Genomic DNA, 26541 nt, shown 5'->3' on the forward strand with positions numbered 1-26541 from the left:
ATCATATATTTACATGAAAATAATTACCAATCACTACGCGTGCAGCATCTAACTTCACATAAAAGAATGTCTATACACTGCAGCAGTGGTCAGTGTTTTTTTACTCTTCCTTCTCCTTGCTAAACTAAAGAAGCTCTTTTCTCGCAATGAGACGTTCAATAAGTGCGTGCAAAGCGCTGCCATAAGAGTTGTGACGCTGTTTTTTTTCAGCGAACCTTTCAAACTGCGGTCCAAAGCTGATTGTTAATATTAGCAGGTTTAAACACCAGTTTTCAGACTTGTGTAACATTTGTCATCATTGTGACCTTTTTATCATGTAAATGGAGGAAGAAAAAACAATACCAGCTTCAAGAATAGGCCCCAAAAAAATCGGCAGCATATATCGGGTATCGGTTAGACTGATGTCAAAATAATTTTAATCAACATAAGCCTTAAAAAACCTGTATCGGTCGGCCTATAATTACGACGTGCATTTTCTTTTCTACTCACTGTCTTCACAATAATGGGAAAGACCCTGTGTGTGGCCCTCACTCAGAAAGGCTTGTTACATTTGTGTATATTTGTGTATATTTGTATCAAATTTACCCATTTAATTGTTGTTCTGACTGTAGCTGTGGGCAAGTGTGGCTATATTTAGGTGCATCACTGAGAATATAGAGGAAACTGATACATGTTTTAAAAATGTTTTACAAAGGAAAATCTGAAAAATACGAAGCACATTAAATCCATTGCCACCAATTAAGTCACCTAATTGGTAAACAGAGACCATTTGTGTTTAATGTAATCTCAGTGTAAACACAGCTGTTCTGTGAAGGCCTCTCAGAGGTTTGTTAGAGAACATCGGTGAGCAAAAACCATCATGAGGACCAAGGAAAACAGCAGGCAGACTATTATAGAACGTTGTGGGGACGTTTAAAATAAGCTAGAAAACAAGCAATTAGCTTTAACTGTTTGATTAAAAAAAGTTTAATATTTATTTACATTTTTTTTTTTTAAATTACATGTTGACAATTGTTTAAAATTTCTCAATTATTCGAGGAAAAATCTTTACTTGCATCACTGCAAACAAAACCTTCTTTTGATTGCTGTCAAGCTTTTCGTATGCTTCCTCAGGAATTTTGATGATATATATCTGCTGATGACCTCCAAGTCTTTGAGGTTGAAAGACCTCTTTGCCATCAGCCTAATCTTTTGCTCCCTCCACAGATTCTTGATCAGGTTCAAGTTGATGCTCTGGCTGGGCCATCCTGAAATGTTAATATTACTTAAAGAAGCAATAAGCAAAATTTCACCACTAGGTGCACCGTTGAGCATTGTCTGTCGACCAAAACAAGATGTGTGGCAAGCCATGCCTCTCTCTACCTCCAAAATCTAAGCAGCAGACCAGTTATCCTTTTCATTTTAATTTTTTGTCAAAATAAAGTACATGAGGATCCCAGTGGGCAGGTTACAAGCCTGCAGGGCTGCATTAAACAATGCTAACTGTGTTAGCTAGGCTACTGGCTACTCACCTCACATAACAGTAACGCCTGGCCCATTGCTGGTCAAACTCCAACAATTAACCCACATGCCACAATTTTAACATTACATTGATTTGAATCAAATAGCCACACAAGTCTGACAAGGCTGTAACACCAACAAAAGCAAACATTTGACTTCTTGCTGTTACTCACCTGTCTGGAGGAGAAAAGCTAGCTCCAAGTCAAACGTTCTTTGCCAAAGACAGTCGTCTTTTTTGTTTTGTTTTTTGGTAATAATGGGTCCTGATCGACTGCGGTTGAACATGGTGGTGGCATTTAAAGGGGAGGGAGGGGCTAAGTCTTGAGTGGCAGCGATTCACATGGAGGTACCTGCCAGCGTGGCGGGCCCGGTTTTGTAAACAAGAAACTGAGGACACCGAAATAGTGTGTGACTACTTACCATATTCCATCTAAAAAGATACCTTTAGTTCTTCACGGAACAATTTTATCTAAAATAATAAAAAACATAATAATAATGAAATTTCCCTAATTGCTCCTTTAAAAATCAGATGTTAAAATTGAAAAAAAATACTTTAAACCCAAATCTGCCAAGCGTATGAATAACTGAGCTTAATTGTGTGACAAGGAGACTAACTCTGGCCACCAGCTTGAACCCACCGCCGCAACAATATGGTCTGGGAGCACTTAACTTCAGCTGGGACAGTGGAGTTGTAGTTAATGGGAAAATGGATGCGTGGGGTTTTAGGCGTTCCCTGATTAATGAAGATAAACACATACGGTAACTACCTTACTTAATAACTCTTGCCCACCTCACTATGAATAGTTGCTAGGACAAGTAGGCCTCTATGTCACATCATAGTTGTTCTCCACAGTAATAATCTACAAATCTAAAGTTCCTTTGACCCTTGTACATATAATCGTGTATAAATAACAAGAGATAGATCCTCTATAGAATATATACAGTACATACACACACATATATATATATATATATATATATATATATATATATATATATATATATATATATATAAATGTGGATGTTTTTCTAGTTAGAGTTTATACTACTGCGATCAAAAATTAGTTTATTCTTAATTTTTTTACAACCCTGAGCAATCCATGAGCGAAAATCTTTGTGCAAGGTGCTGCAATAGTGTGCATGTTTGCCCTTTGCATTAATTTCCTTGACAATTATTGTCCAACGAGATACAAAAATGCTGCTGATTATCAGATAAATCTATGTATTTAGGATTTGTCTATGAGCTGTAGTTATGAAAAGCTATAATAAACAAAGTGAGCAAAGAAAAACCATTTGAAAGGACAATTATTTTTCTTCCAGGCGGTCTGTGTGTGGGAGGACAGCTCAGCTTCCTAGGTTACAAGCACTGAGTGACAAAGCTTGTCTAAGAAGGCTGCTGGAAGCGTACTCAGGTTCATGATTGATCCACTTGCTCTCATTTGCTGTTGCAAAAAAGAACATAATTCTTCATGTAAAACTGACACCTTCCCTTTATTTACTTTAGCGACTTACGGTATGATTTATTCATTGCGACAGAGATTGTCAAACACGTCTTACCTTACTCAGCTGTACAGCAGGACTGCGGAGGTTTAATGATACTAATTGGATTACAGTTTGAATGTTAAATATTCATAGGCACACACCGTTTAAATTAGCAAAACAAAAACTCCATACAAACCGGTCCACGGTTTGAAATGAGGGCACTAAACGTTTTAGTTGGTGCGGCACAGAGCTGACTTGATGCGAGGCATGGGTGACAAACCGAGATATACTGAACAGATGACAATAAACCACCCAGGAGCAGTCAGAACAAGTACAACGGAGCAATCACTGTACTCCAGTTGGCCTGAATAGGAACCTCCTCCATGATCGCACAACTCAGTGAATTTCCAGAAGTCCTGTCACACAGCATGTGTGGCTGGAGCTGTGTTTACTCTCAGGTGGTCTATCTGTTTGACAACTCCTCCAGGCTAAGACTACACTTTTCACTTCCAGGATAAAGTTCTAGAGTTGGGAATGCGTACCATTAACTGGTATGGGGTCAAAAACTGCATAGGGTCAGTGTCCCAACCATCCATCCATCCATCCATCCATCCATCCATCCATCCATCCATCCATCCATCCATCCATCCATCCATCCATCCATCCATCCATCCATCCATCCATCGACATTCTCACTTCATTCTGGAGGATCCCAAGGCGTTTCCAGGCCAGACAGGACATATAGTTCCTCCAGGATGTCACCTTCTCCAGGGTCTCCTCTCAGTTACAGACCTCTGCAGGAGGTCAGATGCCCGAACCCCCTCTGTTGACACCTTTCGATGCGAAGAAGCAGTGGCTCAACATTCTAGGGGACATAATCTGGCTTTAGGGTCAGTTAGCTATCAATTTGCAAACCGTAAACCAAAATCAAGCAGTACTTTGCAAAAGTACTCATACTAACTGAACTATTTCACTGTTTGTCACATTACCATGACAAACTTAAATGCATGTTATTTGTATTTTATTCTAAGGACCAACACAAAGTAGTGCAGCTGTAGAGTGTTTTACCAGGTTCCTGGAGTTTCGACCAAAAGATTATCTAAAAAAAGTATAGCCTGCATTCTTATGAAACCAATTAAGTCTAGTATTTCTAAATACAATCATCATGTGTAATGAAATGCTAACAGAAGTATACCTAATTAATACAGTCCCACTGTGTGTAGTTTAATCTCAGCATAAATCCAGCAGTTCTGTAAAAGCCTCAGAGGTTTGTTAGAGAACATTATTGAACAAACAGGATCATGAAGACCAAAGGTCACAGCAGACAGGTCAAGGTTGTAGTTTTGGAGAAGTTTAACATGATTAAAACACAAGCATAGAACATCTCACAGAGCAGGGTCCAAGCTATCATCTGAAAAAAGGACGCTGCACTGCATATTCAGGTCAGAATGTCTTGACAGTCGCTCTCTCTCCGCAAATCCGATCTTTATGGAAGGGTGGTCAAAAACAGCCACTGTTGAAAGAAGGTCGTAAGAAGCGACAATCTATAGGGAACTCAGCAAACATGTAGAAGAAGGGTATCTGGTCAAATGCAACAGAACAAAACTATTAGGCTTCTGTTCAACATGCGGTGTGTGATGATGCAATGACCCACAGAATCTGGAGTAAAATCAGCCAACACAGGAATGAACATTTCAAAATGTTTATTAATGTGAAGAACTGGGGATGCTGGATCTAAAACTAATGAAATCAACCGCTGGGACCACTGTAGGGGAGAGGGCAAGGTTAGTGGCCAAGAACAACTCAGTGGAGATGTGAGAACACTGCACAAAAGCCACTAACCTTATCAGAATCTGGGAGGTTTCACTGGTTCTAAGATAGTGATCCAGAAGATCCATTTGTGTGATATGGATTACTGCAGACAAGGTTCTCTCTTGCAGGAAAGATTGGAATCATGATAGAAAACTAACACAGCACCTAACCCTGTAATTTTCGCCATGGTAATAAATGATGGTGGTAGCATCATAATACTAGCTTCAATAATAATAACTTGATTCATGAAATGCTTTAAAACAAAGGGCTGAACAGTAACTAGAGGATAAAAATGATGAAACAAGGAATAAAACAATATGATTTAAAAAAACAGATAGGCACAACAATGAAACACCAAAAGAAACAATATAGCTTTAGCCATAGAATTAAGCCGAATAAGATGGGATGAATAGGTGGTTCTTTAGCTTAGCTTTAAAAACCCATCACAAAATGTGCTTGAGGGAAAAATTCCACAAAAATAGGGCACAAAAGGAAAAGCTCCCCAACATTTTTTTTAGCTTCAGAAAATTTTGGAAGACCAGTACGCTTAAAGAGAGCACATTCTGTGGGCATTTTTATTTTTCATCAAGGGTGGGAAAGCCGGTGTTCATGGGAAGAAACCTGCTAAAGGCCTGATGCTGCTGCAGAGGTTTGCCCTCGTGCAGAAAAATGAACCTAAACATACAGGTAGAGCTACAATGGTATGGTTTAGACCAACACAATTTTATCTGATAAAATGGCCTAGTCAAAATAACTAAATTCAATTGAAAATGTAAAAAAAAGACAGGTCATAAACTGTTTAAAAACTCTATCCAGTTTGAGGTCTTTTACCAAAAAAAATGCGGATTTGCAATGCTAGTAGAGATATAACCCTACAGACTTGCAGCTTGGATTGTGTTAAAAGATGGTTCTACTAAGGCCGAGAGAATCGAATACAAATGCAAGCCACACTTTTAAGATTTTTATTTTGCAGAACATTTTGAAATCCATGTATCCTTTTTCTTAGCCATTGCGATTATTTTCTTGTCTGTATTGGTAAATCACAAAGATTCTTATTAAAATAAATTCTAGTTTTTGGTTGTAATGTGACAGGATGTGGAAACATTGATGTGGTGTGAATACTTTTGCAATGCACCTTACAGAGTAAAATACTCTCAGTGAAAAAAAAAAAAAACAGTCCACAGAAGGAATGATTCAATCTGGACATGATTTGACTAGCAGGAATGGGTCCAATGGAGCCTCTGACAGCAAGGTAATAAAAACAATGGGTGAAGGTCAGAATAGATGAAGACGTGAAAATGAACTCAGTCTGACCTGCTTAAAGGAGTCAAATTACAAAATTTGGCGAGAGAAAAACTGAACTAAATGTCAGAGCTAATGTGTCCCTCCCAGTAGTCAGAGAAAATGCAGGAACGGAGAGACAATGATAAACAGAATGAAAGTGGGATATATAAATTGTTTTGTTTTTTTCTAACTCTGAATAACGCTGAAAACTTTGCTTCACATATTTCGATTCAGGAGGAAAGGGCAAGATGCGTACCAGCAGGTCCACAATAATTGTAATTTAAGTCCCTTCATAGAGCTCAAACACAGTCATCAGCCAGGAGCAGCAAAAGGTCCTGGATATTCCTGCTTCTGATGACATGAGGAGGTGTGTGTGCCACTAATGATTCAGATATGCTTTCTGTCATGATGAAGCTTCCTCATTGTTTAATGCAACAATTTCTCTGGGAGTATTATTGTGTGAAACAGACATTTAGAAAACATCTAAACTTAAAAAATGTGCCAAGAAGGAATGTTTTTTAAAATAAAAAAAGGCCACAGGCACTTTAAACATTCAGAACTTCTTTAATTTATTCTCTGGAGGATGAAAGTCAGAGAGTCCACGAACCGTGCAAGGTCCTAATAAACAAGACCTGCAAATATTTCCATGTGTGTCCATATTTAGTTCCAGAAGCTGCAGTTTGCCCACTAAGCCTATCTCAGAGGAAATAATGTCTCACTCAAGATATGTACAGATTATGATAGGAGCAAAGCACACCCTCTTTCTAGGAAATTAATTAACAGGATTTAAGTGTTAATGTATCTAGGGGTTTACAGTATTGGCTTCATCTTTTGAAAGAAAATAAATACAAAAGATCACAAAGTTCCCCAACAGCAGACTTTAGTTACAGCTGGGAGTCTTGGTACACTGTCGTGTTTTGGTGTCATGGACTGAAGTTGCGTGATGGAACGTAGAATCCCAAACCGTGTCCAGGTTTAAAGCTGTAATGGTCGTTATGTACATATGGGCACCGAACCGACAGGGTATTTCCATAAAATGTTCAGTCCAAACACATTCCACCACTAGTGATTATCCACATTTGGTTGAAATCAGAGTTGAATTTCCCTCGGGCACAATCTCTGCCTCCTAAATAGAACCTATCCGACAAAATGAAGTAGGATAAAGATCTCAAAAAGCTGCATATTGTGCCCAAAAAAAGTCTGTAACGAGTTAGAGACAAAGTTACTGACATTTATCAGTCTGAAAAGTTTTATTAAAGTAATTTCTAAGAACCTTCCCAGGAGTGGCCGCCCTCCTAAAATCACTCCAAGAGCACATCTATGAGGTCGCAACAGAACGTAGAACAACATCTCAGGTCCTCTCCATCAACAACGTTTTAGTCAAGTTTTTTCTCTTTTTAAACCTAGAGGTATGGTCAGGAACTACTTCGGTTCAGAGTGAACGCCATGTGCTTACTTCCTGGTTTCTGAGCCAATCATATGAGTGTTCCCAGAGTTCCCAAAACAGAGTACAGCATTTGGTATTTTATGTTGGTAAAAGAGCAGCAGCCTGCAAACGTGGAAGCCAGTAAGAGAAGCGGACAAGAACTAAAACAGAATACAACATCGTATACCTTTCCTGTGGAAGTAAAAATACAGTGGAGTTTTGAGGCTGCAAGACCACAGAGTAAATGGCAGGTCTCTGTGAAAGGCATTGTGTGTTGTTCTGATTGTAACCACTAGGTGTCATTATTACCTACAGTTCCTTTAAGCCAAATGTGCTAAAACTGTGCCAAATCTGTTTTTCACTTCATAAAATGGAATCTGGTCAGATAAAAGTTCTGATTTCCATTGTAGGACTGCTTATTCTTATGAAATAGTCTTTGGTCAACACATTTACCCATTGTATCATGAAAATTGTTCATGCCATTATATCAATAATGTTCAAAATGATGTGCAGAGCTAAATCATGAGCTCGATTATGCACTAAGATGATGTGGCGTTACAAAAACAAGCTTTACAAAATTCAAAAGGGGGGCTTTTAGCCATATTCGTTTTCTCTATCTATCTCTTAAATGAAGACGTGGTGTCAGTGGAGGAGTATAAACTAGCAAAGACGACCATAGATCACTCTATTCGTTGTTTTCTGCTGAGGACATCCCCTCTCTTTGCCCAGCGAAAGGGAAGAGTAAATAACCAAAAGAAGAAAAAGAATGAATAACCAGCAGAAAACAAGAGTCTGTATTGGCACAGCTATTATTACCAGGTGGAGTGGAGACACTAAGGGCTGCTGGACAGGTAAGTTAATTCAGAATCAGAATCAAGTTTATTGCCAAGTAGGTTTGCACTTACAAGGAATTTGACTTGATGTTGATGGTGCAGACAAAACACAATAGATATATATACAGAATCTAGAGCTATAGACACGGTAGACTGTGCGTGCAGCGTTAATGTAATGCAGAAGGTCTGGAGATGCTACGTTGGTGTAGCTTGTAGGTCCTGAACGGGGGAGGGAGAGAGGCAGTGTCAAGTGTCACGGGCGGCTCTTGGCCTTGTTGATAAGCAACAGCACCAAAAACTATTTCACACATTAACCGTAGCTATTAGCTATTAGCAGTAGCTTGGTACCAAATACATGGAGGACATGTTGACATTGTTACATTTATGACTCTCCACAGCTTCTGTAGTAGTTATTATGCATTTAACAGCGAGGTTGTTTGTTCATTTACCCCACCACTAGGTGGCGTGACAGTGTGTAAATTTTACACACTGGGGCTTTAAGTGTAACAAAATATCAAAAGCAGAAAAAATCTCTAAAGGCAAGATAAGTTTATTTATATAGCACTTTTCATTAACAAGACGATTCAAAGTGCTGTGAATGCACTACAGACCTAGGAAAACATTAACAAAGGAATAAGCTAAGTAAATCTTTGACTTCTTTAATACATTAACAAACATACAGAAAGACTTATTTGTTTCTATTCATCATAAGAAATAACCAAAGATTATTCTTGAGGATTTCTGATCTAAAGTAATTTTGTTCAACTTTTCTAAAGCCACAGCTGGAATCATTTCTTTTGTTTCGTTGTTTCACTGGAACAAGATTCAACACTAAAAATTCAAAGGTTAATTGTTTCTATTGATACATTACTCAAAGCTACAACTTAAGGTCTCTGATCTGACCTTTCTAAACCACAGCTAAAATGGTTGGGAAACTGGAAACAGTTTATTTCCAGCACTTTACATAAGAACATAAAATTAAGGTGTACAATCTTTATTATTTGTCAGTCACTTATATTTTAATGGATAGAAACACACCCTGAATTAATAGCTGCCTTTTGTTTGTTTACATTAATATCAGAATTGTAGCACACATTTACAGAGAGTAGATTTGCACGCATTAAATAGAAGAAGGAAATATGCTTCATGTGCATCCTATGGTTACTAAATAGGACCTTCTATAAACATTGATAAACTTGAGGGAAAAACATACAAATTAATTTTTCAAATAAAAAAAGGATGGAATGGGTGATTTCATTAGAAAATCATTTCTTAACCAGTTTTTTTACCCCAATGGCTAAATGTAGTTATTAGTAAAGGTTGGATTTTACTAAATATTTCTAAGTGAGATTCTGCTACTGCAATAGATTTTAAAATGCATGGCATTTAACACATCCTTACCAGAGAAGCAAACAGTATAGTCCATACTTGCAAAAGTGGGTATAAGATGTGGGTTTGAGTGGGTTAATTGGTTTAAACAACAGGATTACACATAATTTCATGGGGAAATGTTTAAATGTAGTTTTTATAGAATTGAAAGAGTGTACTCATTATACATCTTGTAGCTAGATTCATGAACATCTCCCATTTGAAGAGTGCAACAACTATGGTGATTCTATAAAAATAAATTCTTAGTATAAGATTTGTTTTTCCTGATTCAATAAAAGCTATTAAATGTAAGTTTGAATTTTCCAGAGTATTTTAGTGTGACATTACACTGGTAAAAAAAAAGAAAGAAGATAAACAGTATATGTGGATGGTGCTCGATAAAATCTCTCATGTTCACTTAATAGCATACATACAGTATATTTGAAACCATTTTATTCTGATATACGTACATGTATATTTTGTTTCTATTTCAAAGTTCTGTTTATTGTTAACCCAAGCTTCTAATTATTCCGATTTCAATAAGAATACCATTAATCTGAATATATTTGTGTCTTAATTGACTTTTTAAAAGCCATTCGCTTGCAGGTATCCTCTCTGGGTCTTTCTCATCTGCATGCTAAGATGCATAGGGGAGGCGAGAGTCTCTGATTCAGCAAATCATGGGCCTCTCCTGCCATCCATATTATTGACGCCGCCGGAGGGCCGTGAAGGATGCCTGGGCACGAGGCTGGGTGGGAGAAGAAAGAGCCGGCGGATCCATCGGGGGCAGGGTATTCGGGCAGGCGGGACTGGAGCCGCAGATTATTCTGGAAATTGCCAGCTGCAGTGTATGCAATCAGGATAAAACCGGTTCCGGGTGGGGGAGGTGAAAGTCACTGTCGATTTTTGTCAAGCCCGCCTGTGCCTGCGCGTCTCCCGGCCGAGCGGGATGACATTCACGAGGGTGACGGTGGAAGTGTCCCACCACCTTATTCTCTCCTTAATAATTCATCCCGCTGCCCGGGCTCCTCCTGCTGCAGCCGTCCTGCCTGCCTTTAATGGAGCCGCTAGTTACCAGTGCTGACATCCTAACATTCAAATAATACAGAGACTCCAGGCTGGAGTAAAATCAATGACAGATCGAGAAAGCATAATGAAGAGCACTGCACATCCTGCAGCCACCTTGCTGGCTGAATTGTGTAAAACACTGTGATGCAAAAGCAAATCCAGGATTCCTCCCGTTTTCCCGCCGTGATCCTCACTATTACCCGTCTTCTCTTCTTCGTCTCCTTCCTGTAGTCTCGTCCTTTCTCCTCCTCCTCTCCAGCTCTCTGAGAATTGCGCGTTTCCTGAAACAAGCAGCAGAGCCATGGGACAGACCCTGGTTGCCCCCACCACTGCAGCCAACACCCACGATCCCAATCTATATTTGCCTAAATGCATATTTGGTTCTTTGCCACCAGTGAGAAACACACAAGCAGCCATTTTGGAAAAGCTGTATGGACCTTTTTGTAATGAAGCTCTGCAAAGGATGCCACAAACAATAAGTGCTGCATCAAATCCGTCTATACTTGTATGTGCCTGTGTTGCACTCTGTCATGTCCTGTCGTACATAACAATTTTGATAAGAATTTGTGACGTTTTTGCACTCAAAGCTTGATTTTGAATAATCCATGAAGTTAAGAGAAGCAACCCGTTCACCTGAAAGCATGACGTGTGGACTAACAATACAGAAGGAAGGTGTGCGGTTTATTTTAGCGCTGATGGTGGGGGCGAGAGGCTGTGTCTGCTTGGTTGATTTCTTTCGGCAGGCCTGTGAATGCCCCAAGGCGACAGGCATAAGAGCCGCGGAGGCAAGAAGGGCAAGAGAAAGAATCTGGCCTAGGGAGACTCTGCAGCACGAGTGCTTCACAGCCATTAAAAATATTACAAGAGATGAGGGTGTATATTTAGCAGCAGAGACAGCCCGCCACGCTGTTGCGTTCGTATGTTTTTGGTCACCGCAGGAGCTGGAATCAAAGCAGGAAAACGGCGAAGGATGAAAAGGAGCGACGGAGCAAACGGAGGTGTTTATCGGCGGCTGTTGTTGCTGCTGGTGAGTCAAAGAAGAGCGGCACATCAACGCAGCGTAGACTTCCAGCGTGATAAGAGGCCGTGCAGCTAGGCAATAAAAAGGGAAGTTGGTTTGGTGCGTAGAATAATAGATGGAGGGAAGGATGGAGCACAGAACTGGATGTGAAGATGTGTCATTGCTCTGCTCTACCCTTGCTGTTCCTTCATCAAAATTTGGTTTCATCTTCCCCTTCCTTCTGTTTGTCCCCACATTACGCTTAATTTCTTTGACAGTATGTTGTTTTTTTTGCCATCATTACAAATGATGGATCTGGCAGAATGTGCCATGTATTATGCCTTATGTTAATTTTTTTTCAAATGGCTATGTGCGTGATGGTCTAGTGGGTAGAGCAGGGCACTTGAATCCTGGGACTGGTGCACATTCTCCGGTTTGAATCCCACCTCCTGCCACACTGGGTCAATGAGCAAGACTCGTAGCCCCAGACTGTTCCCCGGGCAACACACCGTGGCATCCAGCTACTCCTTGAAGGGGACATGTCATGCAAAATTAACTTCTTTAGCCCTTAAATAAATTTTGTTGTGTACTTTAGGAGTGCAGATATTTTGAATGTAGTCTCTCCACGTTGAATGCAGCCTGTCCAGGAGCTGCGTAGATACCTTTATATTCTGTTTGAGTCATAGTTTTTAAGCTGTTCAGTTGTCTCGATTCCCTGTTACGTTTTATGAACAATTACGTTACAGTATTTGCTGCTGAGCTGCTAAACAAGGTCATGGACTTCCAGCTTACCAATTTTGCAAAACTGCCAATTTTATTTCTCGGAGTGATTTTGTAGTCCAGGCTAAAGGATGCCGAAGTTACAAGTGGATAAGAGAAAATGTTCGGTCGTTGGGTGTGTTAACTCAAACAATTCATTACACCCTAGAATACTACAAATTTGGCCGAACTGGGGGTGTTAAATTTAAAGCAAAAACACCAAAACAAGATACTCACAGACACACCTCATAACATGGGTGTAAAAGAGGGAACGTGGGGGTAAATTAATGAGTAATACAGAATATTAAAACATTGCAGTTTCACTGTAGAACACAACCAAATGATTTCAGTGTGAAAGGAGTTTAAAACTAGATAGATAGATAGATAGATAGATAGATAGATAGATAGATAGATAGATAGATAGATAGATAGATAGATAGATAGATAGATAGATAGATAGATAGATAGATAGATAGATAGATAGATAGATAGATAGATAGATATAATTTTCTGTTTCTCATTGCTGTGTTTCAAACACATCTGCACATAATTTAGCTGCTATTTTGGTATTCCACCGAGTGAGCTAGAGAACAGGCACAAGGGGAGGACCCTAGGAAAGTACAAGTGATGTGCTTATTTGGTAAGCAAGTATCACATGACATCGTCTGAATTGTCCGCAGTTGTACCCATCTCACAGTTGCAGACGTCAGTCTTTATTCCTACCCACACCAACAGATCTTAATGCCAACCCACCCCCCCCACCCCCCCACTTCCACTTTTGCTCTGAGGATACAAAGTAGAAACCCAAACAGGGAAGAAGAGAACCGACAAGAGAAAATAACTATTTTGGTGTTTAGGTATCATGGCAAGATAAAATAGTTAGGAAAATAACATTAAAATAAATATAATAGGATTTACCTCTTTCCTGAAACCCTTATATAACGCACCAAAACACCAGGCTTCAATAAGTGTTTTATTTTTTTGTTGCTACAAAAAAAAAAAAAAAAAAAAATTAAAGGTAGAACACTGTGTTTATGTAATGTGCCAGACAGAAGACGTAACATGTCAGCCAGACAAGAAGAGGGGTTTAACAGATTTATTTCAAAGAAATAAAAAAAATGGTTTGAGACTGGAAACTGTTAGAGGGACTAACAAGAACCACTGAAAAAGGAGCGAACAGGTTAGTGGCTGCAGAGGAGTCTTGGAATGTTAAAAGACACAACAATAAAGCCACCAACCTCCTCTTTCTGTTAAGTGATTGCTTTGTTGCTCTGGGGAGCCAGCAAGCAGCTTCTGCAGCAATGATGATGTCGGAACAGGCAGCAGCATGAATGTGGTAAGAGCTGGCTGTAATCACTGCGACAGTGCCAGGCAGAAGGTCAGGGGCTTGATCGGGATCCAGGGGACAGGCATGGGTAGTCCAAACAGGTCAGACAAATCCGAGGCCTAGGAAAGTATTGGTGGTCAGGAACAATAAGTCGCGCTCATGGTCGAGAGATACCAATAAATTGTAACTGTAATTGTTTGTTGTGTTTTATGTATTGTTCTACTTGTTCTCGACAGTGTACATTCAAATGTACATACCAGTTACCTTAAAAGTCACATAATTAATGAAAGAAGTCTCAAATAAGTGTCCCATGATCTGTCATTATAAATACACCTTTCCTGAAAGGCCCCAGAGGCTGCAGCACCTTTAGGCAAGAAGTATCACACCATGAATGCCAGGGAGCTCTCCAAACAAGTCAGGGACAAAGCTGCTGAGAAGTACAAGTCAGGGTGGGGTTATAAAAAAATATCAACATCTTTAATGTCAGGAGGATGGCTACATTTATCTAAAGAAACAAAAACAAGAGTCGAGGGAGCATTTTGTAGGGCTTAGAAATTAAACAGTTAGCTTAGCTACTGATTAGCTTAGCCAAGCATGTTAACAAGTGGATAAAATGGCTACCAACGTACCTACAGCTCAGCTATCGGAGAAATCACCATGCTTCATGGCCTTTGGTAAATAAAACAATATGAAACAGTCTAACAGATGTATTATTTTTCCTAAATCATCATCATCAATTTTTTTCCTTTCTTTAGCATAAGTACCTTCTTCATTAATTTTTACCAGAATCAACTTGGAAAATAAAACTACAGACACTATGGCCATTGCTTAGAGCACGACACAGAAATCCATTATGCTCACAGGCATTTCCATTCCGTTCGCTGATGAATAGTAAACGGTGCTGGTAATTACAGGGGGCTTTGCAGAGTGTGATTGCTGCGCAACAAGGGTCAGCAGGAGCAAGGTTTAAGGTTCTTGATATTTGCCGGAGAAATAAATATAACTAAGAGGTGTGGCCATTTCCCTCAGATTATCAAAGATCGGGTCCACATTCTAAAGCTTGAGTTAGCCCTGGAGAGTTAAGACAATTACGGATCAATGGGGCTGGTGGACAAGCAAAACCCTAAGAGAGACAGTACAACTTTGTTCATCCAAATCAGTGTTAACCTCTGTCTGACAAAGTGGCAAATGAAGCAAACTAGCTTGCAGTGTGTAAAAAAAAAAAAAAAAAAAAAGTGGATCTACCCCTGCAAAAAAATGAGCTGCAAAAACTGTGAAACTAATGGTTTTTATATAAGTAGCTTAGTGGAGATATAATGCTCAGTGCACCACATGTCCTGCACTGAAAGGAAGCCCTTATTACTGCTGGAGTTACATTATTCCCTCAACTTAAATGACACTTACAACTGCTTTTGCAAATTCTGCCTTGCCATCAGTGGAGGGACTTGTTAGACCTGTGCCTCTGCAGACAATAGAGGAGAGCATCATCCACAGTGAAATCTCCATTTTAACATAAAGTGCAAGTGGATGCCCCTCTTAACAGCAATAGTGGAAACATCAAAAGTTGAACTTAAGGATCTGATATTTAAATTGCACAAATTTCTCGATGGAGAGAGAAGACAAGTCCTCATCCTGCCTCTTCACATGTGTAATTTAAATCAGCAGCTGCCAGATCCAACTCTCGATGTGCAATCAAATAAGCTGGGGGGGGTCATGAAATATTTTCAGCGCAAACTTGTCCATTTGAATATGAATAATACACAGAGAAAGTGCATTACAATTATTGCCCTCAATTATACAAGATATCTGCATTCATGGGTCTTCTCGCTGGTAAGTGTTAGAAATTTGGAGGAGGTGGCATACATGAGAGCACCGGGAGTGTTGGACAGTCATTTCTCTTTGCAGCTTGGTTTTAATCAATATCAATTAATTATCATGGGTACTCCGAGCTGATAAATGCTTTTCATCTATCACTACGCAGATCAATGACCTCACTGTTGCTGTGCTTACATTTATTTTATCATGCACTTCGATCAATTTAAAACACGGTGCGGGCAATTTGCACGGAAGATGTATGATGGAGGATCGATATTATAAGTAGTGAGAGTGAGGAATCCGTGGCAAAGAATCAAAAAGACGCACATCAAGTCACTATGAATCAAATCAGAACATACATGGTAACACAACAGGTCCTTGTGTTGTCTTCATGCAGCCGTATATCACAGTCAGTCTCGTTCTCGGACTTTAGAAAGTCATTTTGACAGAATGTAAAGTTAGAGGTTACTCTTTGCACATTGGCCACGTTTTCCTGTATTACGGCAGCTGTATGTCTCATATAGCAGCTGCACAGACCTCTGCTATCATGCAGTCAAGAACCCAGTGACCTCCCGGTGATAGCATCTGACCCTTGAGGTCACTGTCTATTGGCCGAGTGTGACAGCCGACGCCTCTCCTTGACGCTTTACTGCTGACCCCTGACGTTTTATCTGAAAGCCTGTGTTTTAGAGTTGTGGCATAAATCTTTAGAGGAGATGCTAACCTCCTCTAACGTCCCGTATAATATGGCTTTGCATAGATTTAGGGAGATGCTGGAGGGTGACTAGTGTTTGAAATGACACTGGCTTGACATCCTACTGAAAGTAAAGTGAAAATTTTTAATGTCACAAGAAAAAAAATTATGTTAACATACTCAAGCTATTCAATCAGATGCTCTAACTTGAACTGATATATTCACAGATAACCACATATGTGTCCAGCCTCAGTCGGTGAGGCTGGTGGCTGGCAGCTAGTCTTTGAGGGCTGACTAGAGGCAAATATAAATTTTTTTGGAAAAAAATTATCTAAATCAAAGTGCAAATCAATTTGTCCCTTTTCTCAAGTTCCCATTTGAATGTTTCTACAATTTTGTCCATCAGTGTGCAAACTTTAATAAGGATAACCTGATGACAGTTCCTCCATTCACCATTCCTATCCAAGTTATTTACCGTTTGTCCAGAATAAATAATGGCATGTATATGACTAAAAACCTAACACCTTCAAGTGCAGTAAAATAACACACTTAATCTCATTAGTATTACATGATCCATGTCAAATAAAAATCAGCTCAACTTTATTATAAGGAACATATAAAACAAGTCAGTTTACATGTAGTAAACTACCCAAAATACCAAAGAAAAACTAATAAAAGAAAAGCCATAAAACATCAAAGGACTTTTAAGGACTATCGAGTCTTTGTGTAACCAAAGCAAGGCCTTACATACACGTAGCCAGGTCTTCATAAAATATCTCCACCACATAATTTTCTAAAATAAGATAGTCCAAATGGGTCACTTTCAGAAATGTTTTCATCCACATGAACCTACACAAATACAAAAATAAATAAATACTGTATTTTTTGGACTATAATTTGTACTTTTTTCATAGTTTGGCCAATCCTGCAACTTATAGTCTGGTGCTACTTATATATCAACTTTAAATGGTAAATCATACTCACCTACATGAACCAGGTAGTAAACATTATGGTCTATAGCTGCAAGAGGGCGCTCTAGGCTTGCAAAACCTATATGCTGCTCCTGTACCACTTAAAAATTAATTGAAAGATTAACTTATAGACAACAAAGACTGAACACATGTTTGTACGTTATTTCGCTATTTCAGTATGCATTCATGCAGCAGAGCGTTGCATGGTGCAGCTTAAAAGAAGGGCCCAGACCAAGACACAACCCTGTCATTGGGCTGTCCACGAAGCTAATAACTGCTAGCACTAGCTTACAGGTCTGTTGTCCAGGAGTTTTACAACTACGCTGATGCTTCACACGAGCATTATGTTACTCTCAAACATCTGTCATACTGTTAGCTTAGCACCTAGCACCGCTACGCCTACGGTCCAATTTCAGCATAAGTTTGATCATTTTCAGCGTAACGAGCCATTATGCTGAAATACGCTGACGAGAACTTTCCGGGTTGGTGGCTTGTTATGCTGATGATTCACGCCATTCACCATCCCAGGTGTGTTTCATATTATTCAGCCAATTGTGGATGCAGCTGCGTAATTGAATATGTTGCCTTACCAGTATTAATGTCCGTTTTTAGTCTTGGATTGTGTGAAATAAATTTCTAAATAAAAGTGACTTATTGTCTGGTGCAATGTTTTTTTTTTTTTCTACTGATGCAACTTATATTCCGAAGTGACTTATACTACGAAAAATATGGTAAATAGACACAACGCTGAGCACTGTTTTCCAAGCGCACATTATTCAACATTCTTGTGTCACGTCGCAAGCCCGCGTGTGCATGTTCATGTGTAAAAGATTGAAATTTCACATTCACGAATTTCGGCAGTCGCTTGGCTGAAGAAGGACAGACAATTGTCGCCTCATTGAACAGGTTCAATGTGAATGGAGAGGGAGCGACGTCGCTTACCATGTGTTGAGCCCATGAAACAGCTGACCTGCAAGCGCTCTTTCTCCTTTGCACCTCAATGTATTGGAGCAGCTGGGCCTATAAAAGCAGACAGGTAAAACGCATCTGAACCAACTGTAATGTTTATAACGCTCCAAGTAGTCTTTTACTTTGAAGTCAGGATATCGAGGTGAAGACAGGAAATGTTGTGTAGTCACCAGGACAACGTCAGCTGGAAGTAAACGACCGGAGACGTTGATTTCGCAGCAATGTCAAGTTGTCCACTTTAACATTAATTAGAAACATATTTTAAACACAACATAAACATCAGCTCCTCTCTGATAGCAATAATTTTTCCTCCCCAGCATGGCCATGTCTATAACGATGGTCGCACATGTAATGCCGCAGTTATTTGTCTGTTTTACCACGTACATACGCAGACACAAAAACAGCAGTTTTCTCAAATTTCCACCTTGGAAATAATCGTATTTAGTGATGTAAAATGCCGTTTTCGTGTGGATGGAAGTCCAAAATGCATAAAAGTGTATAAGTTTTACCAGATATTGCATGGACAAAGTCCAAGACAGGATGAGTCTGAATTATTGGCACAAAGGTAAACCTTTTCCCAGTGTGGGTTTGGACTCTGCTAGGTTTGGTGGTGTTCGTGGACAGAATCTCACGGTGTAGTCGTAGAGCAGGAAGTCTGCATTGACAACATCAGGCTCTCATCTTTGAGTTTTGCTGATGATGTGATTCTGTTAGTGTCTGCAGCTCTTGACCTTTAGCATACAATGCAATCGATTCACAGGCAGAGGGATCTAGATGAGAGTCAGCTCCTTTTGCTGTTTTGGTACTGGGTGGTGGTACAGAGGGTGGAACAGGATATGAACAGACAAACTGGTGACTTGTCTGCTGTGGTGGAGAAAAAGCTGAGCCAAAAAGCAAAATTCTCAATTTGCCGGTCTTTTCCGGGTTTTATACCTCATCTATACGTTCATGACAATTGAATCATGGCTGGAAGAACAAAATGCTGAATTCAAGCGACTTAAATAAGCGCAGAGTCAGCATTTGAGATCTGGTGAAGAGCTCCTTCATCTGTGGGGGTTTCAGAGTTTACATACAATTTTAAACTGCATTGTTCAGTGTCAGCGTTACATCAGTAAAATATTGGGTTTTTTTGATCCAATTTAATTGAATTTTAAAATGGTCTAGGACACTTTGATATGGACATGCAAATGATGAGTTTGGATTATAACGTCCTCCATACTGTTATTTATGCTAATCCTTGAAGTGATCAAGAATAAAGAGAGTTCCAGTTGTATGTTTTAATAAAATGTCAACATGCCTCAAGGGGTCAGAAGTTTCCAATTTGCTTTTTAATGTCAAGAACGTTTGTCTCTACATTTTCTAGCTAGGAAACATTTAGGTCACTTCAGATATTTACTTCGTGTGGACATAATGGATTTCTCACAATAGTCTAATTACCATAATTATACAGGTTACTATAGAAACCTCAGCTAAAGGTTGATTTGTTTTGTTTTAACTTCCTGGCAGTTTTAATTGCTGTGATCGGAGATAAAAAAAAAAAAAAAAAGACTGCTGGCATTTTCAGTCCCCCATGGTCAACTGGCTTTTCAAAGTTTCAGTTTGCGTTTAATGTTGCTGAAGACAGCCGGTGAATTTTTCTCTTACCATAAAGGAACAAATAAAGTACAAAGAAACAACTTAATTATGCTCCTAATTTAAGAGCAGGTAAATATTTAGTGCGCTAACATTTTTTTTCAGAATAGATTTATCAAAATAAAGCTGTGTGTTTTAAATTGAAAATAATTTCAGAGGCAACTTTTGTGCTCCGTTTAAAAATGAGTCTTTTTTCATGTTTTACTGCTGGTGTAGCCCTGACAATAACAGCGCCAAACCGCCGCCTGTATGTCCTCCGAAAGAAGTAAAAGGTGATTGAATTAACAGGGTTTTCGATTAGCAACCTTTTTTAATGAAAAAGCAGTAAATCATTGAAGTGGTTAAATTGAAAATATATCTCACACGGTGTGTTATAATTGCCAGAGTTTCATAACTTTCAGCAGATCGAACTTCGGCGTTCCCAGGCGTTTCCTCCACTTTCAGGCCTTTCTGTCGGTTTCCGACTCATTTTTCTGCTTCTCGCCCCACAGAGGACACAGCTTGCATCTAAGAGAGCGGATCTCAATCGGTCATGGTGGCTGGCCTTCTGGCCCCGACACATCCTTCACTAGTACAGAGCTATCGATCGCTTAATTACACAACGTAGGTCAAATTTCCCATGACAGATGATAATGTGAAAAGCAAGGCTGAGAACAATATAGAAGGGAGGGAATAAAAATCACAGCTGAAGAAAGTTGGAAAGCATGTTTGATCATCGCAAGGCTGATTTATTCACATCGTTCGCCAAAGGATTTTTACACATAATGCAGCATAAGAAGTGTGAAAATGTACCAGAATATTTTCAATAAAGTTGGTTGAATTGCCAAACACAGCAGATAACACCAAAGCCTTCAGAGATTCTACTTATTGTTTTAAGTCAGCTCTCTGTAATGTTATTTCTCTATTTTGCTGTCGTTTTATACAGTAACAATATTTCATTTCAAGGAAAATATCACAATAACCTATAGAGGACATATGAGATGGACAAAACAACTTGAAGCTCTTATTTGAAATGGACATTCAATTGATTCTGTCTAAGCTTCTGGCATCTGAAAGTGATGTTGAGAAGCCAGATTTCAAAGCAGTCATGTCGGGGATTTGCAGCTAGAACACAGGACCAAATGTTTCCCTGTATTGCATAAACTTTGCGGCTGTGTGTGTGAAAGCTGGTGCAATAAGTAAAAACTCTAAAGTTTATTCAAACAATTGCCTTCCTTATTGCTGTAGGATGATCTGATTATCTAAAGAGTAAATAGCTGCTCTTTGCCAGAGCTTCTTGGTTATTGAACAAAATATATAAGCTTAATCTTCACAAGTGAAGATTATAATGACGATTCATTAGGTTAGGAAAAACAATGCACCTTTGGCACTTTTCAAAAACTGATCTGGCTTGAAGTTTCAAGACAGAAATGCAGCCATTTATTTTTGTGCAGTGCTATATTTCATACAAAGACAATTTCCTAATTTCTTCCCGGCATGACTATGCGGTGATGAGCAAGTGATCGCGCCTGGCAGCACCCATTCTGCTGTTAAGGAGAGTAAAAACAGTGCATGCTTTCATGAGTTTCAAACATGTTGCAGAAACACAGGAGAACGTCTCTAGAAATGTCCCTGGTTACGTTAGGAGTCTGAAACGTTGCCAAATCACCATATTTTGCCTCCGAAAGTCAGGAGAAATTAAAAAGTAAAAGCACACTAAAAGCAAAATAAGGCAAAATAACATTGCAAAAAAATTATAACAATAATATTGACTTTGTTTTAGTGATTGTTTGGAGCCAGAATAGATATTGAACTTTTTTAAAAAAAAAATTGCACAGCCCTAGTCTTTGCACGCCAGGTCTTGCCACCACCCCTCTGATGGTTTAATGAGGTCCTGGATTGACAACAGTGTCTTTAAGTCATAGGAACCAAAATTATTTGTGCTTTCAGACTCTTCTCAGTACTCACTTTAATTAATGAAGATAAAATAAATTACATTAACAATCCACAACTTCAGATCAATGCAGTACACTCAAACTTCCCACTGCAATTTTATCAGTATTACATTTGCTACGAATCTGTTACCAGTCACATTTATGTAATTTCCCGTGCAGACTGACAATAGGAATGTAACTGCATGAAATTTTGTCTTTGTCATCATTCCTGATCGGGAGGTGGTCGTGAGAGGCTAATCGCCCCTCTTTACCCCCTGTATAGTACAGGACGCACGATGCCGCTAAAACTCGGCCCGATCCAAAAAATTCTCGCACGATTGAAGATTCAGCCCCAAAAGGGGGGGAAAAAAATCGTACAGTGTATGCCCGGCTTGTGCAAAATTTTATGATAATTTTTCTCCACAATTCATAAAATTCTCCAGTACAAAGAAAAATAAACTGACAAGCAGCAATTTAAATGCATGGGTTTGAAATGTTTAGCCCAGGTTGGGTTGAAAGACATTTCTTAAAAAGTACAAAATAAAGTATGTATTTCTTTCTATGCCTAAGGTCCTATCCAAGTGAGAAAGTTCTTCTTTTGTTTCATGCCTCAGTGGTTATGAGTGTTTTGCAGTATACTGTAACACTCTGTGGTATAAAAGTCTGTTCGCTGTCAAAACATCTAAAAGTCCGCTTTGAGACCGTAAGCCAACCAGTCGAAAAAAGAATCTTCCAGCCATGATAATGCGGTGAGATTAGCTAAGAACATCATCTTAAACCCTGTACATGCCCTGAATCTTGAACAAAAACCAATACCATCCTTACAAAGATACAAGGCTCAACAGTTTAACATGTTTAAACAGAAAAAAAGCTTTGGTACGTCAATCTGCATTTAAACTAAACATCGAGCATCACGCTGTCGTCTGCTAATTTCATCATTTGTACTTCTAATTCTGCTTGTGCAGGTATATTTGTGAGCATACCTGCTGTCATTTAAGAAATATTTGATAAAAATCAAATGTATCTCATGCACAGTATGACGGTTTAGTGAAAAGGCAAAATCATCTGAAAATTCTACAATTGTATAAAAAAACAATTTCTGAAAACCCAAATATGAAATATATAATGTTATATATAGCAATAAAATGTTTTAACTCAGTACATTTTCTCACATAGAATCACACCTGCGGTTTAAATGGAAAAGTGTTGCTTATCAACTCAGGGAGGGCATTTATATGTAACAAGTCACTGAGTGGAGCAGAAATACGATGAAATGTTGGTACGTCTCTTATCACGAGCGTGTTATATAACCTCGCTGTGGCCTTATCTGAAAGGGCTCCCTCATCTGCCGTTGGACCCAAAAGATCTGAGATTACACAAATTTGCGTTCCCTCATCGGAATGCGCTCTACCTCATTGAAGAGGAAATTAAGAGCACAGTTACTCCTCGGCCATGTTATTTACGTGCTGGGTTTTCCTTTATGAGTGGAGCTATTTTCTGCTCTCCCTCTCTCTCTCTCTGTGGGTAGCGCGGTCATCCATCGGGCGAGCTCCAGCTCTCCGCTCTGACTCGCCTGCCCACGTCCTTCAGATGACCTTGCAGCTCCGCCGTGCCCTCTTTCTCCACGCCGCTAGCCTCTCCGTACGGGCACCACATACAAATCAATGGCACGTCGGGCTGCAGGTCAAACAGCTCGCACAGTTTGCTGAGCATGCCCGAGCACGTGGAGAGGGCCTCTGGGAAAATCCATCGGGCTGGTCACACACACGCTGGGGATGCGGGGGTGTTTTTCAGCAATTGGGTGGGGTGCACGGAGTAAAAGCGGTATTCCGACGGCGACCTGTTATTCGCCGCGCCGGATTTGGGTCGTTTGATGCTGTGGGTGCCTGAACCTCGCCTATAGAGGTAACACTTGTATCCTCCTCATCCTCATCCTCCTCCACCTCCGCTGCCTGAAGAGGAGCACCTAGTGCAGCACGCGTGAGTTTGTCCTCTGCCCACATTAAATGCAGAAATAAATCCAAACTCGAGGCGCACACAGCAGCTCGCCGCAGTTACCTCTGCCTCGGCTGAAGCTGTGTCCTGTAATCTGAGTCAGTTTGGGCTTCGTATTGTTGTAATGCTGGAACGTGGCCGTGCTCCACATGGGCAATGCGTGTGGCATGGGATCTGGAGCATAAAAATCCCCCACCCCTCCCTATTTACATAAGGGAACATGAGTCTACGTTTCAGCAGAGCTCGCTCTCGATCTGCATCTGTATGAAGGATGACCAACGAGGTAGAAAAGCAGCGCGCGGCATTCTGCTCTATCGGCACCGCTCCATTCCACTCATCAGTCCCCGGGGCCCGGAGCCGAGGCAGCGGGATCAAAAGTAAAATCAGAGCGGAGAGCTGTATCCAATCATGTCAGTCGGATAGGTCTCTCCCTACACTGTAGTCTGGCAACGTCCGGGGCTGAGGGCACTGATCTCTATCAACGAGGATAAATTCAGTCAAGCCTCTGAAACGTGTGGCGGTGGACCTCAAGTGATTTAAATCATTAAAATGAGGCCAGCTGCATCATGCACGCATGGCGGCAGGGGAGTAGGGGAGTGGGGGTGGGGGGGTAAGACAAGCTGGTGCAGAGAGAAGAGTGCCATCATCTGGCCCCTGCTGATACATCCTTCCTGCTGCGAAGCACCTGGGAGTGGAGAGATGCAGCAGCACACCCATGTCCGCTCGTGTGTCGGTATTTGCTCCATTTTTATTCAGCGCGTAGTTATTTGTCAGTATCTCCGTGCGCCATACGCGGGCAAGTGGACCAAATTTCATAGTGCTACTACCCATTGCAGGTTGGTACAATGTCAATAAAGATGCATCTTATCTTATCTGTATGCATGTGGTCTCACCTTAAAGGCACAATGTTCGCCTCTCATTGCACAGCGCTAAGGTGGGGTTCTAATAGACGCGGCAAGGTCCAGTCAACAAAATCCTCGGCAAAGGACAGCTACGGGGCTGCGTTACGGCGCAGCAGACGTCGTACGGAAGAAAAGGCGTGCAAGCTTGACAGAGTCTCGAGACAACAATAACACATCAGCGGCTCCATTTTTTCTTTCAAATAACAGAGCAGCGTCTGGCTGCAATCATTATTTGGGCCTCGATCAGAGAGGGCGAGTGTGTTTGTGTGCCTTGTATAATTGCAGGGTTACAGGTGTGTTTGTGTTCATTCCGCTTATTGTTAAAAGGTTGAGGGGTGCAGATTTATCTTTAATTGAAAAAAGAAAATCGTTACAACTCCTTCACACTCGCCCGTTTTTCCAGAGAGAGGCACTTTTGCCGAGAAATGATGTGTGCTCAATGCAGCGTTCTCCAGCGTTTGAGCTCGCAGATGTTTTTTTAGTTGTTGTTTTTTTTTTTTTTTTTTTTGTTGTTCTGTCGTGCGACAAACAGGTTCGAGCAGATACACTTGAGGAGGACGCTGTTCAAGTTAAAGACGGTATAGGAAAGACTGCCGGCCAATCGCAGGAGCTTCTTCAGGAAAGACAAAATAAAAATACTGTCACGATGGTCCACAGAGCGCCACAGGAAATCTTTCCTTCCTGTGGACATAAACTGTATAACTCCTTTCTATGACCACCAGCAAAAACCATTGCTTCTGCAATTATGTCATTTTTTTGTACCGCATATCCATCTAAATTGTGATTGGCCAGGACACAGCTTACAGAAAGCTTCTTCAACTCTGGTAAGGGAATACGAAATGGAAAGGCAATGTTTTAGAAATACTTTATAACAGAGTATCACCAGGAATAATGTCAAGTGTTAATTTCTAAGAAAAGCCATGATTTCGATTACTTCATGTCTCTTTAACAAAAAAATGTTCGTGTCACTGGTTTCAAAACACCATACCCAGATTGTCCAGCAACAAGGCTTCCTACTTGGACCGGTCTCTTTGATTCTTTAGGTCGCTTCCTAATGTTTGCACAAATTGTTGCTATATAAATCTACTCAGGAGATACTATTATGTTTACTCCTGCAGAAACAATAAAAAAAAAAAAAAAAACTACTACTAAGTTTAACTACTGCGTAAACTTCAATCTGGAAGTGAAAACAAAGATCCTGTCCTCTAAACCCGAAAACGCCTATCCACAATGTTTTTAAAACAGGCCAAAGAGTCCATCCACTCTAACATATCTGTAAATTGTGAATGAGGACGAACATCTGGAGGTTACTTTTGATTCGACGTTGACCGTTGCCTGGTAAGAAGGTCTTCACGTATTTAAAATTGAATCTCCAAAACTTCCCACATATTGTATATTTCACACTGAAGGAAGCTCCTTGATGTGCATTTGTTGATGTTTTTACACATAGATTCATGCATAACGAGCTCTTTCACGGGTAAAACAGCATCAGACAAAAACATTTTAATTCTTTTACAAACAGGGTTTAGAAATACTAGAAGAAATTTTTAAATCGGCGACACGGGAAATTACATAAATGTGACTGGTAACAGATTCGTAGCAAATGTAATACTGATAAAATTGCAGTGGGAAGGTTGAGTGTACTGCATTAATCTGAAGTTATGGATTGTTAATGTAATTTATTCTATCTTCATTAATTAAAGTGATTACTGAGAAGAGTCTGAAAGCACAAACAATTTTTGCAGGTATTTTAGACTAAAGTTGAGAGAAATATTGCTCTTGTATCTTTCA

The sequence above is a fragment of the Fundulus heteroclitus genome, chromosome 21 (genome assembly GCF_011125445.2).
Source record: "Fundulus heteroclitus isolate FHET01 chromosome 21, MU-UCD_Fhet_4.1, whole genome shotgun sequence".
Lineage (NCBI taxonomy): Eukaryota > Metazoa > Chordata > Actinopteri > Cyprinodontiformes > Fundulidae > Fundulus > Fundulus heteroclitus.